Source organism: Perca flavescens, chromosome 17 (genome assembly GCF_004354835.1).
Source record: "Perca flavescens isolate YP-PL-M2 chromosome 17, PFLA_1.0, whole genome shotgun sequence".
Classification (NCBI taxonomy): domain Eukaryota; kingdom Metazoa; phylum Chordata; class Actinopteri; order Perciformes; family Percidae; genus Perca; species Perca flavescens.
This window is the reverse complement of record NC_041347.1, coordinates 28,040,555-28,053,208: the sequence shown is the minus strand read 5'-3', so window position 1 is coordinate 28,053,208 and position 12,654 is coordinate 28,040,555. Positions and strand designations below refer to the sequence as shown.

The 12,654-nt window shown below is 38.0% G+C and overlaps 1 long non-coding RNA gene across 1 annotated transcript; it reads right to left on the bottom strand.

Annotated features, from left to right (window-relative positions):
• Position 1: 1 nt before the first annotated feature.
• LOC114572121 (uncharacterized) lies at positions 2-4,532 on the bottom strand. The gene is made up of 3 exons (XR_003694733.1): positions 4,353-4,532; positions 3,338-3,392; positions 2-49 (listed from the first exon to the last, which is right to left on the bottom strand). It is a non-coding gene; the product is annotated as an uncharacterized LOC114572121 (long non-coding RNA).
• Positions 4,533-12,654: the final 8,122 nt, after the last annotated feature.

The following is a 12,654-nucleotide window of genomic DNA, read 5'->3' as shown; positions in this document are numbered from 1 at the left end:
AACTTAGTTCAAGGATCACTGTAGAGTCAGAAGAGCTCTGGTCCATTTCCTGGGGATCAAATACAAAAAAAAAAACAATTATTGTTGTTAGATAAACTAAATGTATGCCATTTACTTATTGATAATTTTTCTGTTAAAACTAATTGATTTTAGAATTCCTCTCCCACTACATTCCATATTAGTATTACTATACACCACATCTAACGTACCTAGTATAACCTGCTAAACTGACTGACTCTACTCAACCTTTTGGTGACCTTTTAAAAGCTGTAATCTTTGACACTGATGATGATGATGGATAAAGCCTAACAAACATTTTTTTCCAGATTAACCTAATGATGAAAATGTGACATATTATGGTGGGATTCATGTAGGCTTATTATTACTTGAGATTATGTACAACTCTGTGATTTTATAAAACAAAATCTATAATACAATGACTTACACAAAGCAAAACCTTACTTGGAAAAAATATGAAACCTACGACTCAGGCTAAATACTGGATCATCCTGCAATGGCCCACTTAAGCCAGTTATGATGCCATGTTGTTCAATAAAAACATGATGCAGAGAGAGGAAGGGATTGCTAGGTGTGTTTGCTTAAAAAGTAGGAAGTTTACATTGGCATGACAGAAAGGTAAGCTATGTTTGATTTGTGTTGCAGGCTAGTTAACTTACGGGCGTGAGTTTAAGCAGCAGCCATAATGAACCGATAACATGTATGAGGGCCTATGGCAAGAATGCTGTGACTGAATGATTACAGTTGCTAAGTATAATAAAACATAATGCTAATGTTACTAGCTAAAGCTCTTCTTATGGTGCTGTTCGAGGTTTCTTCCTAAGAGGGAGTTTTCCTCGCCACTGTCGAACTGCTTGCTCTTTCGGAATTGTTGGGGCTTTGTAAATTATAGAGTGTGGTCTAGATCTAATCTGTAAAGTGTCTCGAGATAACTCTTGTTATGATTTGATACTATAAATAAAATTTAATTGAATTATGATGCTGCTGAACTTTTCTCATAAACTTGTAGCTGATGATCACATTATTATTGAGGGTGCAGTTATAGGCAGTCATTACAGGTAGCTGTTGGACTGTTTACATTTTCCACTTTAAAAATACATACACAGGAAAACAACATTTAAACAAATAGCTAATATTTCTGCCTTGCCATGAGTAATTTATAACTATGAAGGTAAATATGGTGCAAAACGTGAGAGAAAATGGTCCACCTATTGAAAAATATTCACACAAAAGAATTTCACAAATGTGTAGATTGATTTTTACAGATACAATGATAGCTGCAAACTTGTAATGCAACATTTACCCATCATTATTTAATATAAATAATAATAATATATAAAAATCAGTAAATGTTGCATTACAAATTTGCTACTGTCATTGTATCTATGGTAAAATAAATCTACACATTTGTGAATTAGTGTTATTACATTCAGATCACGGTTTTGAGAATGTTTTCTATGAGTGACGATCTCAATTTCCAAGTTCAGATTTTTTTATGTTCTCTGGAAGTTGGTCCAAAGATCGACACCATAGTGGTTAAAAGCTGCTTCCCCTGTTTTGTTGTGACAGTAGGTTTCAGTAGTAGTTGCTTATGTTTTAATCTAAGGTGTCTTGGTTGAGAATGTTGTTGGAATATGTCATGCAGGTAGTTCCCATGGAAGGTCCCATCCCCTTTAGTGTCTTAAAACTAACAGAAGAGCCTTAGAATCAATTCTGTATTAAATTGGGAGCCAGTGTAAGGACTTTAAGACTGGCGTAATATGATCTGTTCTTTTTGTTTTAGTAAGGATCCTGGCTGCACTATTCTGTACCATTTGGAGAGGTTTTAAAGTCTTTTTAGGGAGTCCAGCACATTGCAATAATCAATCCCACTAGAAATGAAAGTATGTATGATTTTTTCAAGATCCTCCTTTGAAATATATTCTTTTAGTTTATTGATATTTTTAAAATGAAGGTATAATGATTTTATGACTGTTTTAATGTGACTGCTAAAATTTAAGGATACCAAGGTTGTTTTTTTTTTTTACCACTTTCTTTGCTATTAAGCCCTTCCTTTAAAGCAAGGTAGAAAGTTTGCATCTTTCCTCCTCATTTCCAAAAACTACCATCTCAGTTTTATTTTTGTTAAGCTGGAGGAAGTTCTGTGACATCCAAGTATCTATTTCTTTAAGGCACTGTCAGAGAGTGTTAATGGGGTTATAGTCATTAGTAAAGATATGACAGGAGATAAATGTTTACAACAGAACTTAAATAGATCAAATTGAAACGTTATAGAGCATCAGGGTAATCTCATTTGGTAAACTATAAGATGGCAGCCATAGAATGTTGAGGATGTTTCATACATTGCATTGTTTGATGTGTGACAGTGCATGACAGGGTTTTCCTGAGATTTCAGAGCGCTTAGGTGCAATGACGTCACACATTCATTTGCATATTGGTGATGTCATTAAACAGTTATTTTTGCAAAAGCTTAGCCGAGTTGTTGTTGGTTGCAGCTAGGGAAAGATCATTAGAAGCAAAACTTGGAGGAGCTTGTCACTAAAATGAGAATAGCTTGTCCACCTTAAAGGTCAGCCCACGGTTGGTGAGTGAACCTTAGCTAAAGTTGTCGCTAGCTCTGTGCCGGGCTGGCTAACCGTTTCACTTTAAACCAGCAGGTAGCAAGCAGGACACGGGAACTTGGCTTTGGTCTTGAGGAGTTATAGCAATTACCAACAGATATACTGTACACAGACTAAAATTCTACATTCACATCTATTATGCAAATGATTATTAACTTTATACTCACAGACAAACACAAGTCCCTATCTTTTTCACCTCTCTTTTTCCACCACACACTATCTAATGTGTGGGCTGTACCTGGGGCTGCGTGTGCAACATGCATGGTGTGTGTGGTTGTGACACTGTTTGTGTCCATCATACAGCACGTGTCCAGAAGACAACAAGCAGGAGCCCCTCCTGTTCATCGGCTTCTATACAGTCTATGTTTGCAGTCCAGATGATGTCCAAATTGTTTTTATGTTTATACGCTTTGGCGCTGCCCCTAAGCTCTATAATGGCAGAGATAACCCCGCATGAGACTCAGAAAGTTGGATTTATCAACAAAAATGCAGGTGGAATACTCGTACAAATCGAGCCTTTGCCATGCAACACATCAACTTTCTGAGTCTCATGCACCAAACCAACACTGATTTCCATGACAATATTTCCAAACAAACATTCTATAGCAGACATTTAATGTGTAGCAGCAAAATAACCAAAAAAGAGATCATTAAGTCAAATTCATATTACGAGTTGTCCTAATTATCACTTTACTGACCTGAAGAATTGAAAGGGCTGTCACAGTGACCATGAATGGTTGTCAAATCTTCTTCCTGCAAGTCATATCATATATCATATTAGTCACACATTTTAGCTGCATTTCTCCAGTTTATTAACAGTAGATTAGGCAGTACGTGTCACATGCACCATCAGAGAGGTAGTATAACACTGTATGTCCATATTTTCGCTAAATTAATATGAACAAAAATTTATATTTTCAATTGGGTCTGATGAAATAATGAAAACTTTGAGTCTAAAGGGGCTTTCAACATTATACATCTTTCTTAAGCCATACTAATGCTCAATGTGTAATAAATAAATGTGCAGATTACAATACAAGCTTATAAACCAAATAACACCACAAAACTTTCAAATATTAGTCCAGAAAACCTGATAGGATGTTTTTATATGGGAAAAGTACAATATATTTATCTCTCTGGAGAAAATAGTTCCCCAGCCACCTCTCCTTCTGTAGTCACCACTCCCTCTCACTCAACACCCCCCACCCCCACCCCCACACACAGCACTATCTGATTCTGACTACAAGACACATGTTGCAGCACACTTCATTTCAGCTCAGTATCAGTGCATTTAACATTACTGCAGCCATCTCTCTTGATTTATACTTTTGTTTAACCCCCCCCACCCCACACATACACACGTATGGTAAAAGTTGCAAAATGGCGACAGGTCACGGCATGTGCACGTTACTAAATGGCTGACCTGGTCCTGACAACAACACCTGCTACTGTCCTAAACTAAGGTTTCCATTTGACACGACGACGGCACAATTTACTGTAAACTAAGATGGTGTTGGTTTATAAACTGTAATGTTAGCTGCCATTAAACTAGCTAGCATTAACTTATTTGGCTGACAAGATATAAGTTAGCCTTCTAACATTTTACTTTCAAATTAATCTATAAGAGTTGCTTTACATGTGATAACAGTACAAATCTATTTTAAACAGAATTGTAAACGGTTTAAATGGCAGTAAAATCAATTTTAGACTCACCATCTCCCTGATCCATGACTCCAGCCTGCTCTCGTCCATGCAGTGAAGATCTGACGCAGAGTTCACAGCTTACGTGAGGGGAGGGGCTGGACACCATGGGGACTCCGGCACACACACTTGCCACATGGCCGGAGTGGGGGATGGGCGTGGTCGGGATGGGGACTTGAACATGACATACGTGTGTAACAGTATTTTCTTTTAAACGGCGTCAGTAGCTCAATTTGAGACCGCAATCGAAACCAAACGAACCCATAAATCTTTCAGCATATAAGCAGACAAATGCTTTTTTTGCTTAACTTGAAATAAAAATAATTATTTTTTAATTTATTATTAGTTAGTTTTTTTCCTCAAAATTAAGCCAATGACAAGTGTACATACTAAATGGATACATTTTTCCTCATTAGCAAAAATTAATAATTATAATAAATATTCATAACATTCATCAAAATATCTGTATATGCTTGTGCATGTCAGCGTGCTCTTATCTGTTCAGTTGATATTTGAGTTCACACCATGTCAAACTCACCTAATGTAAGGGAGGGCCTGGACACGCAGGGGACCCCTAAACACACCTCATGTTCGCCACATGGTAAAGGCATGGCCAGAGTGGGGGATGGGCGTGGTCAGGATGGGGACTTGAACATGACAGATTGTGTGTAACAGTGTTTTCTTTTAAATGTGGTAACATTAGCTCAATTTAAGACTACAATTTAAACCATACGCTACAAACCCTGAAAGTTTTTAGCATATAAGCAGACAAATATTTGCCATTATTTGAAATTAATTTCTTCATTATAATTGGGTTGTTTTTATACTAAATTAATACATTTTTCTCCCCATCAATACAAAATTAATTAATAATAATTGTTATACATATTTTTATCTTGCATGTTCATAACATTTATCAAAATATATTTCATATATTGTAGTTCTGATTCTCAACTTTATAACGCAGCTCCCTCTCTTCAATCTCTCTCTAACTCGCTCCACCACAAACCCTGGTTGCAGCGCTCGTTGAGCCACCGTCTAAAACTGCCATTTCCACCAGCTGACAGTTTGTAACAGAAATAAATGCATTATGGATCATTTTATTTCTATAGTTTGTAAGCTCACTTGACCAGCTGACTTCTGTTGAAACGGAAGACGTCTCTAACGTTTTAAAACCAGCCTCTGGAGACTTGACCAGCTGAGTCGCAGCAACACCATTAGCTGGTTTGTAGACTGCTGAAACTGCAATGTTCTAAAACAGTTGTGTCTCGTCGCCAATCTTTGGTCTAAACTCTTCTATAATATATTAGAAACTTCCAATTTGATAAAGTCAGTGTTTATTAGACCACAAATGAGACAATTATTAGAACAACACAGAATCTCTCACTTGTTACTCAAAATTGTCATGAAAATATGAAATACCATAAATATGTTAAAATACACTGAAAGGGGCCTTTAAGATGTCGTGTTTGATTTAGAATTTGAGTGAAAAAAAATGTATTGTGCTGAGAGCAAGCGAGCAATTCGGCAATTCTGAGAGGTGCATGATGCCAGGGGTAGAGCAGCGCCTAGTTGGGCGGCACTGCTCTCAATGGATTGGCCAGCAGAGAGCGATTTTGCCGGCTTTTATGTGTAGGCAGCTTTAAGCCGTCTGGACCATAGAAATTATAGGGTTTTGAGTATTGTTATTAATACATGAGCTTAAAGTTTTAAGAATTGTATTCATAGTTCCCTTTAGGCCTTACAGCTTTTTAAAGTTAATTACAAAAGTAACAATATATTCATCATCGTTAGCTTATACTATATTATCTATATGTAAATGAAATGTAGGGATAAGATACTATATTATCTATATGTAAATGAAATGTAGGGATAAGATGCAGATCTGAAGCAACATCAGAAGTATCCATGGTGAGAAAAAAGGAGAATGGATGGCAAGCAATAAAGCTGAACTGCACCAAACCTTCAAATGAGCTTGAATATCAGGTATGATAGTCCAGCAATGAGGTGGCATAACTAAAATATCAAAACCATATTATAAAAAGTTGCTCAAATCAAGCAAACTGATTTGTTCTGGTTCTTAATAGTGATATAATAACAACCACATACAAAAGCTATAATTAGAATTCCTTTGAACAACAAGTATCACTCCAAGTTTGAGATACATTACACAAACTGATAGCTGGTGCAACGGACAAAAGCTGTTCATCTGCACACACACTGCCATGAAACAGAGTTGGTTGGCGAAGTATCTATATACTGTATATATTTAGAATATTTTCCCCGCTTTATTTTGCCATCAGACAGCCCTTTACTAAAAGGAATTGAAGTTGTTGTCTATGCTCTCTTAAAAGCCTTCTTCATTGATAAACACAGCAATTTTAATCTAGCAGAAAACAGGAGTTGCTCTTCTACCACTGCCGCCAGCAGTTAGTTGCTTGTCTAGTTCTGTCTCGATTGTTAAGTTAGTTTTTGTTATTGTTTGCCTTTTCATTAGCTTTATGTAAAAAGAAATAGTCTGTGCAAAAAGTCTGTGCTAGGCTAACATTATCTGCCCTGCTATATGTTGTGCCTTTATCACAACATACTATGGCCTGTTGTAAGCTGTTACTTAAGTATTAAAATATCTTAATCATTTCTTAAATAACTATAAATATAATGAATACATATTTAATGCATTAGTCTTTATTGAACATGTATAGCATAAAATAACGTGAGGTTTTGTTTGGAAATAACCTCAAACTGAATTCATGCCAAACTGTCTGTTCCTCTGGGCCTCTCTGCTTCAGAGGTCACAACCAGGTCAGTTGAGACATTGGGTGGGGGAGGGAGGACTGCAATCTGCACCTGCACTACTGCTGCATTCAAGGGAATATGGAAATTGCAATTTTACTGACCCAGACTGGTCATGTTTTTACTAAAATGGAGGACTGCTGATGTCTTTTTTTGAAGTTATTTTAAGACAATTTAGCTCTTGCTGAGTAATTCAATGCATCCTCTGACCTGGATGACTGAGAACACACTTTAAATTATGGATTTGACTTTTCTGTTTGTGAAATTTACCTCAACATGAAGACCCATAGTTCTGTAATATCCAGGCACACCTGAACACACAGTTAGAAACGTGCTTGTTTGTTTAAACCTAAACAGCCCAAGTTATGAAGGATACAGATGCAGCAGCATGATTAATCCATGTGAAACACATTAGATTTTTTAGCAAACTAGGTTGGGCTGAGTGTAAAAAAAAAAAGAAAATCTGGGCTAGGGTAAGTAATGATCTTATCAAACAGAATATACAGATTTCTTTGTAAGCAATAGCAATAGCAGGGCTTAAGGTTAATAAGGGGTTTGTGGACTGCAGATGAAAATTAGCCGGTGCGGCTAAATCTAACACATTTACATGTTGGACATTGTACTCATGTTGATTAATGTGCACTGTCCCTTTTTAAATAAAGAAATCTAAAATATATATATATATATATATATATATATATATATATATATATTTGTTAATTGTTAATGGGGTGAAACATAGATATGGTAGCTTTCAACCAATGATTGATTTAGCAAACTGGATAATGCAGCTGAGTCTGGCCAAGTCCTGAGTCCTGTTTAACCTTACCAGAAGCAGGAAGTATGCTCTTTCAGCCTTTTGCAGTGGTGTTGATTTTTGCATCCCACTTCAGATCCTGGGATATTGTGTATTCTTGAATGTGTGTCCCAGTGGTGACTACTGAGCCAAGAATGTTAAAGATGATAGGTAAAGGTCCCAACTTTTCCAAACTTAAATATATTACAGAAGTTATAATTACGAAATAGGCTATATATATTGATGACTACCTTTTATTTTTTGCTCTCTATCAAAAGAAAAAATATGTTGTATGCTGTAAATCAAGGCCCAAACGCACTGAAAGCGATAATTGACGCAGTTCTTTTGACCTGCCTTATTTGACCTGCCTCATTTGATGCTTCCATGGCGCACTGCAGGCATCAGATTTTAAGCGCCAACACCACAGAACCAGCAGTATTGTAGAAAAGGTCGCTATTTAGGCAAAGGTTTTGTATGTTACAGATCCCCATCAGTAGAGGCATTGTACTTTTTGTGCCATAACGGACATTTAATTTGTTATATTAAGAAATATTTAAGTTGCATTCATTCAATTTCACTTTTTTTATAATGACTTTAAGCTACAGAACAAGTTTATAGTCCAGATTATGGATACATGACCAGAGGGACCGACCCTGCACTTACAAAACAGATGCCGGATAGGGGTTTTTTTTAATGACAGCGCAGGTCACTAAAAATTATTGTAAATATGTATGATATAGTGCTTGTTCCTCATCCTCCACTGCATCAATCCTTCCCATTTTTTCAGCTCATTTGTAAATGCCATCACAATGATTACTGGGCTTTTAAGAGAAACTTTCACTCAGTTGCCGTGACATTTTTGAATGGTTTAGGTGCACAGAAGTATGAGCTTGATTCACACAATCATAAACATCCCCTCGTGTTTCACCATCAACAAAAATAAATAGAAGGCTGTTTGTAGAGCGGATCTGTGTGGCGTATACACACAACTATCATGCTGCTCTCACAGCTGGTGTGGCCAGTTTCACAGCAATAAACTATGATCACAGTCAGTGAGACAGCTAACAGACTAGAGTAGACTAACGCTTTTGTTGCGTATTGGCCATTTAAAACCTTGGGTGTACTTCCAAACGCGCGTGTCAGATGCTTTTAGTGCATTTGGAACTTTAAGCTCAAACTTTTGCCACGGAAGCTACTGTATTAGAAGGATACTCCTGAAAATTTAAAGAGTGCTGGAATGTGGAACGTCTGATACTTGTAGAATGGGATTATTATCTTCGAACCTTTGCCTATCGTCTTTAAGGGCAGATGGAGGGTGCTCAGGGGGGGCTCTTCCTGAAGTCCGCAATCATCTCCAATGTCTTCTGAGCATTTAGTTACAGGTTGTTGTGGCTGCACCAGGATGCCAGCTGCTTGACATCATGTCTGTAAGCTGACACATCATTGTTGGATATAAGCTTTACAGGGGGTCCTGGAGGGGCAGTCAGTAGTGTATAGAGAGTAAATCAGGGGGAGAGCACACTGCACTGTAGGGCTCCAGTGCAGAGAGACATGGTCAGTGATATGTGTGCTTTCTGAGCCTAAAATGATGTTTCCTATTCGTATTTTGGAAATATGTGGCCAGATGGGAAACCCCATCTCCAGCATAACGGTTTTGGGTTAAATTCCCACTGCGATACATCAACCAATGTGTCCCTGAGCAAGACACTTAACCCCTAGTTGCTCCAGAGGCGTGCAACCTCTGACATATGTAGCAATTGGAGGTCACTTTGGAAAAAAGCGTCCTCTAAATGACATGTAATGTAATGGAACTGTAATCCACAAATCAAACCTTTGCAAGGTTACTAGGTCTGGTTATATAGTTATATTAGATAAATGAGGAAATTAAGATATTAGGCACAGGCGTTTGACATGATGAAGATGTTGCATGCATGGTTAGTAGCCTATATTACCAAGTTTCTAATGGTATGAAACAAAACTATGAAGAAATAACTGAGCAAGAACATTTAGAGATGCATCTGAAGGGCCAATATAGTGAGGTGTGTTTTTTACAGTTTCATAACCATTTGTAAATAGATTCATTAATTCACTAGTATAGTTGATGGATCATCAGGATAAAAAACATTTAGAAAATCAGTAATCCTATCTTGATAATTTAGGTCTATAAACAGGTAACTGGCAAAGTAAATACAGTTATAGTATTATAACAGAAAGATAAAATAGCTATCTGCAATATAATTACAGTAAAATGTAACATTTAACTTAACTAAGGCAACAAGATTTGTTCATAATTCTCTTGTTATGTTAGACAATGAATAGCCTCATTTTAGTTACAATTGCAAATTAAACAAAAAGAAAAAACACATTCTAGGAAATGTTTAAGCAGAGATAGCTTTTTCAAGTGGAATTGAATAGGCGGTTAAATTGATTTTATGTTAAACCACTAGATATTGATCAAATTGTAGGACTTTAATTTTAAGTATTCTGAGTTTGAGTTACTATGGCTGAGCTAACAGAAAGTTCAAATTGTATTATGCTGTAATACCATCTCCCACCAGGAGGGGCGCATCATTGACTGAGTTAAATTTTCATTATGCTGCAATACCATTTATTACCAGGAGGGGCGCATGTACGCAGAAAAGTTCACACACTTGCAATACCACCGTTTGCCAGTAGGATGTCAGCGTCTTACACACACACATTTTTTCTCATGAAAACCCCCCCAAAGAGGACTTTGGAGTTATTGATACTGGGCATATTAGGAAGCTGTTTTCTATGCTTTGAGAGGGGTCTGCCCGTGGGGACCCTGATTTTGGTCCCCACCGTGACACGAGTCCCCACCGTGTGAGTGTGTATTCCGGTCAAGGTCCTCATCGGTATAGAAATGCGAGTACACACACACACACACACACACACACACACACACACACACACACACACTCTTCTCCTGTCCCCTCCTCCTCTAGCTAAGCTCCTAAACGCACACACACACACACACACACACACACACACACACACACACACACACACACACACACACACACACACACACACACACACACACACACACACACACACACACACAGGAGGAGCAGGGATTTTTTTTAGGGTAGAAACTCAGGCGGATGTGATGGGAGTAGCCTAGAATTAAACTGAAATAGATATTCTTTTTTTCCTCTTCATTTATTCATCGCATTTTCTCTCCTTCACTCATGGGCACGACTGCTGCATTCTGGCAGCATGAGGAAGTGCTCCAGAGCCTGAGTGAGTGTGTGTGTGTGTGTGTGTGTGTGTGTGTGTGTGTGTGTGTGTGTGTGTGTGTGTGAGTGCATGTGTGATTATAGCAGCCATGGGCATCATTTCCACAGAACTGCTGAGTGACATCATTCAAAAGCAGAACAACATGAAACTTATCTTTGAATAAAGACTTAAGTAAGCGTCTTCTCTCTCTTTTTTGTCACTTTGTTCTCCCTGGTTAAAGATTACACTTACACTGACTGTGCCATAAACGATATTATTGCAATATGTTTACAAAATGTGCAATAATAAAATCACAACTATATATGAGAAACATGTTAGCACAAGATAGCACAGACATGTTTGAGGGGGAAAAAGATAAGAGTTAGGTGATGGCAAAGCAACCTGATCTCACAGAATTACGTGAAATTAACACGGCCCCTTAAGTTAAGGAAAAGGTCGTGGTGGGAAAACGGGAAGGTTGAGTTCAGGAAAACAACAACAGACGGTTGAGTTTAGGAAAACAACAACGGGACAACAACGGGACGGTTGAGTTTAGTAAAAGAAGAAGGGCTTTCATACTACTCGCTACCGTAGTCGCACCTAATGCTACGTCATTTTCACACATTCCGTGCCACCACCACGTAATGCGCTGTTAACAGTTCATGCTCATTTCACGGAATTACGTGAGACCAGGCTGTGGCAAAGTGTGCGTAGAGTTGTTTATTTGTGCGTCAAGCAGGAGCACGGTGATCTCCTCTAGCCGTCTTGGCTGGACTCTCCAGAGAAACCCTGAGTGCTGAAAAGCCCTCGCTCAACAGCTTTTTACTAAAGTTAAAAAAAATGTCCCACTTTTTGCATCCTGCCGATCAATCTCTGCAATCAGTTCAGTCTTTCACAGATGGAGAGAGGCCAAGAGCGCTTATGAGTTTGTGTTGAGGGAGACACAACACACACTGTTTGGGAACAAACAGCCTGAGGTGCATCAGAAACGACAAAATTGGACTACTAGAGAACGTTACTGAGCAGGAAACTACAGAAAGGTTCATTACCTAACCTATTTCAAACCAAGAAAGCTTTAATTCACACGGTTTGTTGTTAGACTGAGACTACATTGTAACCTTTGAATAGCATGGTAAAAAGATCATTGCAGGAATGTATCTGTATGAAATGCCTCATAAGTATTCAAATTTGCATGCATTTCTTAAGTCTTAAGTTCAGGAACTAAAAGCCTTCCAAACAGTTTCCTGATGATTCCTCGGCACAGGGACAGCAGACACAGATACGAATGAGCCGCAAGCATCTCAGCATCTTTTCAAACTCTTTTTGTCGTTTTGAGCTCCTAATCAATCCTTGGCTGCTTGATAGATGATTTGGACCACGGCCTGTTCTGCAGTAAAGACTTTGGGAGACGCTTTGACTCATTTTCACTCAGGTATTTATTTCCTCCATGGCAGATAAACGTGTTACATGAGCCGTTACAAACTC